This window comes from Zonotrichia leucophrys, chromosome 17 (genome assembly GCF_028769735.1).
Source record: "Zonotrichia leucophrys gambelii isolate GWCS_2022_RI chromosome 17, RI_Zleu_2.0, whole genome shotgun sequence".
Classification (NCBI taxonomy): Eukaryota; Metazoa; Chordata; class Aves; order Passeriformes; family Passerellidae; genus Zonotrichia; species Zonotrichia leucophrys.
In genome coordinates, this window is record NC_088186.1 from 7591534 (window position 1) to 7596852 (window position 5319).

The 5319-nt window shown below is 48.7% G+C and overlaps 1 long non-coding RNA gene across 2 annotated transcripts; it reads left to right on the forward strand.

Annotated features, from left to right (window-relative positions):
- The first annotated feature begins 1229 nt into the window (after window positions 1–1229).
- Window positions 1230–4627, forward strand: LOC135455088 (uncharacterized). Of its 2 annotated transcripts, none has more exons than XR_010442247.1 (3): window positions 1230–1339; window positions 2977–3035; window positions 3115–4627. It is a non-coding gene; the product is annotated as an uncharacterized LOC135455088 (long non-coding RNA). The 2 variants fall into 2 exon arrangements; XR_010442248.1 differs by lacking the exon at window positions 1230–1339 and adding an exon at window positions 1816–1929.
- Window positions 4628–5319: the final 692 nt, after the last annotated feature.

Below are 5319 nucleotides of genomic sequence, written 5' to 3' on the forward strand. Positions count from 1 at the left end.
AGAAACAACCTCCTACCAACTCCGTCCCTGCACGCTGCGATCCCCTGCTCGTGCCTCACCGCCTTCCTCTCCCCCCTTTGCGCTCCCTCTGCTCCGCTGCAGCCCCGATGCTCTTCCCGGAGCTGCTGAGGGATCCCTGCGGGAATCTGCGGCTGGGGTAGGGCTGGATGAGCTTCTGCATCCATCCAGGCTGCTGGGCTGTTTGTCCGTCCCGCTGTTTGTCCCGCTGCACCGAGCGGGGTGTGCAGAGATCCCCTCGCTGCTGGCACAGCCTGAAAATTCCTGCTGCATCCCCTGTTCCTGACTCCAGATAAAAAACATCGGTGGGTGCCCAGGAGAGGGGCTGCTCTTTGTGTTCTTTTTTTTTTTTTTTAATGTGTTTGTTTTTTTTCTTTTTTTTTAATTTGTTTGTTTGTTTTTTGGGATTTTTTTGGTTTTTTGGTTTTTTTTGTTTTTTTTTTCTTGGATGTAAGCTTTTTTGGGGGGGCTTTTTTTTAGTTTGTTTTGGTTTGGTTTGGTTTTTTTCGGGGTTTTTGGGGAGGTTGGTTTTTAGGTTTGGGTTTTTTTTTTTTGTTTTGGTTTGGGTTTTTTTTTTTTTTTGGGGGGGGGGTGTTTGGTTTTTTTGGGTTTTTTGGGGTTTTTTTCCTGTTTCTTTGTTTTTTGCCGTTTGCCGGGCACAGCAGCCCGGCACCGAGGGCACGGGTGGGGAAACAAGCGTGCGGCTTGCGGGGATGTGTGCGAGCTGCCAGCCCGTGCGCCCGATCCTGTTTCTGAAAGATGCCAACAGAGGGCATCCGCTGCCAGGCACAGCCTGAAAATTCCTGCTCTGCATCCCCCGTTCCTGGCTCCAGTTAAAGAGCATCTCAGGGCTTCTTCTTCTTTTTTTCATTTTTTTAATTCATTTTTTTATTTTAACCCTCTCCCACTTAGGCTCAGGTTCAGCTTTGTCAGAGGTTTTTAAGTAGGTGGGCTTGTTCTGTGAGTGCTTTCGTTTTCCTTAGGGGAAGGGAAACAATAATGCACAGCTGCAGTGCCTTGGTCAAGGCAGGGCTTTGATAATTAGTGACTTAAGGGCTCCCCACAGCCTGGCAGAGCAGCAGCCAGGTTCAAAGGGAAGGCTGGTGCTGTGTTGTCCCGTGCAGCTGTAAACAAAATCAGAAGCACTGCTGTGCTGGTGTTGGAGAGGAGCAGGAGATTTCATAATGTACACCCTGGCTTTGGTGGATTTAAATAGTCAGTTTTATTTATAGGTGCTTATTCCTGGTGTTTAATCTCCTTGTTTCATGTCTGTGGACAGCCAAAAAGGAAATGGAACTTCTGAAGCCTGCTGCTCCCTCTGGTAAACAGGTTTTGGTGTTTGGGCTGTGGGGCCGCTCACCCTGGGCACATTATCACTCTTATTTTGTGAACACCTCACACCCAAACATCTGGGATGTCCAAAGGCCAGGGAGCCTGTCTGATGGCAAGATCATTAATCCAGTTTGAGGGGGACAGCAAAATCCTAAGAGGAGAACTGGTGTTAGGCAGGGCTGGCGGGAGGGAGCCCCACAGGTAAAACCAGCAGAGGGATGATGGGCACAGGAGCTGGGAATTGTGACTCAAAAAGGGCTAGAAACAAGGGTCAGTCTGAAGGGATGATTCCAAGTGATAGTTTTTACTGGAAATAAAGCAAGGCTGATATTCTGCTGCTCTTGGTTGTGTATTTCCTGTGCATCAGCCCAGATGGAGCAGGACCTTTCTGGGGTCCAGCTGAACCTCAGCAGGGAAGGGATGCTCATTACTCAGCTCACAGAAGTATGTTCTGTTCTGTTTCCAGCTGCCTTGCGCACAAAATGGGGCAAAACCCTAAAAAATCAGAATGGTTGGAAGGTCTGCCTAGGATAGTCATCAGTGTTTGTCTCTGCCTCATCAAACTTAATCTAACCCAAGGTGTGTCATCAGTACTGCTCATCCAGTGGCTGTTCTATGTCTGATTTAACTCTTAGTGTGGGAATATACACATTTTATCTTCCAAAAAGTGCACACATTCTCAATAGCAAAGCTTGAAATACATAAACATTCTCCTTATAGAAAAGCTGTTCACTCTCTTTAATCATTTAATCAGAGTTTCCCAATTTGCCACTAAAAAAAACACCCTGCTCTGTATGTACAGGTCATCTCTAGTTCCTATTATACATCGAGAAAGGGCCAGTAACATCCAGCCAAATTTGATTTATGCGCTGCCATAGAGATTTAAGAAATTTATGATTTGATTAATCCATCCCATATATCTTTATCTTTATTACCGGTAATTCATGCCATCCATCAGAGACTCCTGAGCAGGAGTTTGGCACAGATCAGGCAGCCAGTGTTCCCAAAGGGTTAAATCCTGTGGTGAACCAGCCAGACAATAAACCATTGTGACCTGCTGGCTGAAGATGTAATCAGCACTCCTGGGGTCTGGCTTACCCAAGATGTGTTCTGGTTTGCCCTGTGAGTGTTTAGGGCAGGTAGGATGTGCAGAGCAGCGTTGCTGGGGGATTAGGGACATGTGGAGAAAATATTGTCAAAATTCTCATGTGCCAGGGTGGTCATGGCAGTAAATGAACACATACCTGCAGTGCTACTAAAATATATATATTGAGCCAAAAGATGGGCTCTGCAATGCTCCTAAAATTTATATATTGAGCCAAAGATGGGCTGACACCAGAGGTCTGGATGACCAGTGGGACTGCCTGGAAGAATCTTCTCAGGGCTGGCTGCTGAGCTGGGCCCTGCTGACAATCCCTGTTTTCCCTCAGAGGGGGGTGGGGGCTTGGCATAGGGCATGGAAAGCAAATCAGCTAATTAACTCAATGAGGGAATATGGGATAGCATGCCTTGGATTGGATGAAGATATGACCTGAGACTGTAGATGCTTCTGCTGCTGGTAAACAAGTTTTTTTTCTGTTTTTCCTGGAACACTATTGACATTTTAAAATGATCCGAATATTTCAGAGCGCATTTAACCAGACTGAGTACTGGATTTCAATACCGTCAACTCCAGAAAGCAAAAGGTGCGTCCTAAATTACCTTCAGAATCATAACAATTTAAAAAGTGGAATCATTTCTCATCTGCCTTGTGTTTTTTTCCAGCTTCTCCAGGTCACCCAGCTGGCCTCCCCGGGGAAGGAGGAGGCAGAGGAGCGATTCCTGCTGGGGGAAGCAGCACGCACACACCTGGCAGCCCTGGAGCACATTCCCTGTGCAGGAGCCAGGTGTGTGAGCTCCCCCTGCCTGGCCCTGCCCCGAGGGCCCCTCTCCCCAGCCCCTGCAGCCCCTGCAGCCCCTGCAGCCCCTGCAGCCCTTGATCTCTGCTGCTGGGGAGTGGGGATGCCACTCAGCAGGAGCCACGGTCGCATTTTGCAGCCAGGACTCCAGTTTGGGATCAGGGGGAGTCGAGTGCGGTTTCACCCAGCAGCCTTTAGTAATGTCTCAGCTCTGTTAAGCTGCCCACAATTTCATCCAGACATCTCTTTCAGAACAGCCCTGCATCTTCATTACCTTCCCCTCAAGCCATCTGGTCTCCCAACCTGACCTTTTTAAGAAAGATTGGTTAAAAAAACTGGAGCAGTCCCTGAACAGAAGACCTTGCGTGTCATGTTTAAGCCCAGAGCAAATTTTTACGTCCAAGCTGTGAAACCTTGAAAACAAAGATTTATAATTGAGATTCTGGCTGAAGCAGAGTGAACAGAGACGGTCTAATTAAATTCTGTGGTGGGTATAATTAACCGATTTATTCATTTATTACCCTTTATGCAGCTAATGCAGGCCCAAGCATTGCCATTTGTTTATGGGGAATGTGTTACCTGCCTGCTTGGCTCGGGCTGTGGCAGCCAGACCCATGGTGATGATCTGGAGGGACTGATGGATTAATTTTCAGAAGCCAACACAGCTCCTGAATGAGTCAGCTGGGGAGGAGCAGAGAGGAAAGCAAAGACTCAGGGTTCTCCTTTGGGTTCCTTTGCAGAGTTGCCAAGGGACTTTGATCAAATGGGATGGTTTGGGAGAAAAAGGAGGTTTGGGGTTTTGTCTAAGAGCAGAGTGGCTCTCTGGTGCCAAACACAGCTGGAACTGTGGCACTGAGTCCCCTGCTGTGCACTAGGAAGGGCTACAGGAACATCCACACTGACTCTGTGGATTTCTGCCTTCCCTCCTTCAGAGCTCAGCGTGGAAATGGCACTTCCAAACCCGTAACACAGATAACTACTCACACATCCTTTGGGAGAGCCTCATCTGACTAAAAGCCTGTCTGGCTTTTCCAGAAAGAAGCTGTTTCTTTTCACCCAAGACTCATTTCACTTCGCTTTCTTGCAGCCATCATGAGATTAAAAAAAAACCAACAAAACAACAATGAATCAACCAGAGATTATTTTTCATGAAAGTTTAATCAGGCACTGTCCCCTTCCTATGCCTGTGTGAGCAAACCTCGATGAGCATGTAGAGCCTGAACATGGAGCTAAAAACCACCTGCTTGAGAGGCAAGGAGTGCAGGGAATGGCTTTGCTGGCTGGCACCTCTCTACCTGGGCAGGCTGTCCTGCTGCAGATGTGCTGCCTGCAGCTCAGCCCCCGGCTCCCTCAGCCCATCCATCTCCGAGGCAGTGAAAGCCAATACCTCCCCCCTCCTTCCCCTCCCCGTGCTGCTCCTTAATATTTCATGCATCAAAGAAGTTTCACTTGTAATGCAAAAACTGATTAATTAAGTAGAGTGCAAGAGTTACATGCATTGAAGGTTTCTTTCATCTTGGCAAGGAGAGGAGCCACACTGGAGGCTGTTGCTGCTCGTGAAGCTGTGTCAGAGGGCAGGCAGTGATGGAGTGCTTATGGGGTTCTGAAGGAGGGGATGGGACAGCCTCATTCCTTGGATTTTGGCTCAGGCAACAGGTTGCTTTCCATTTTTCCTTGGGTTTTCCCTTCCTCTGTGAGGGTTGTGACGGGTGCTGGGGCTGGTTGGGAGGGGGATTGTAGCAGGAACCTGTCTGACTCCAGCCTTAGGGGGTGCAAAGTCCCTTTCCAGTGTGGCTTTGGTCCTGGATGTGCCCAAAACCCTGCTGCAAACCACACACAAGAGATGTCTGGCTGAAACAGGGGAGCTATGGAGAGGCAGGCAGTGCAGGATGGCACAGGAGGACAGCTAGAAAATGCCATGGGCATCTGAGCCCAGCCCTCCCTGGCTGAGTGAGGCTGCTGTTTTTAACACAGCTGTTCATTCTGCACCTCAGCCCAAAGTGCTGAGCAGCCTCTCGTTGCTCTGCAGCTCCCTGGTCCCACTGCAGCCCTTCTGGGGCTCTTTCCCAGT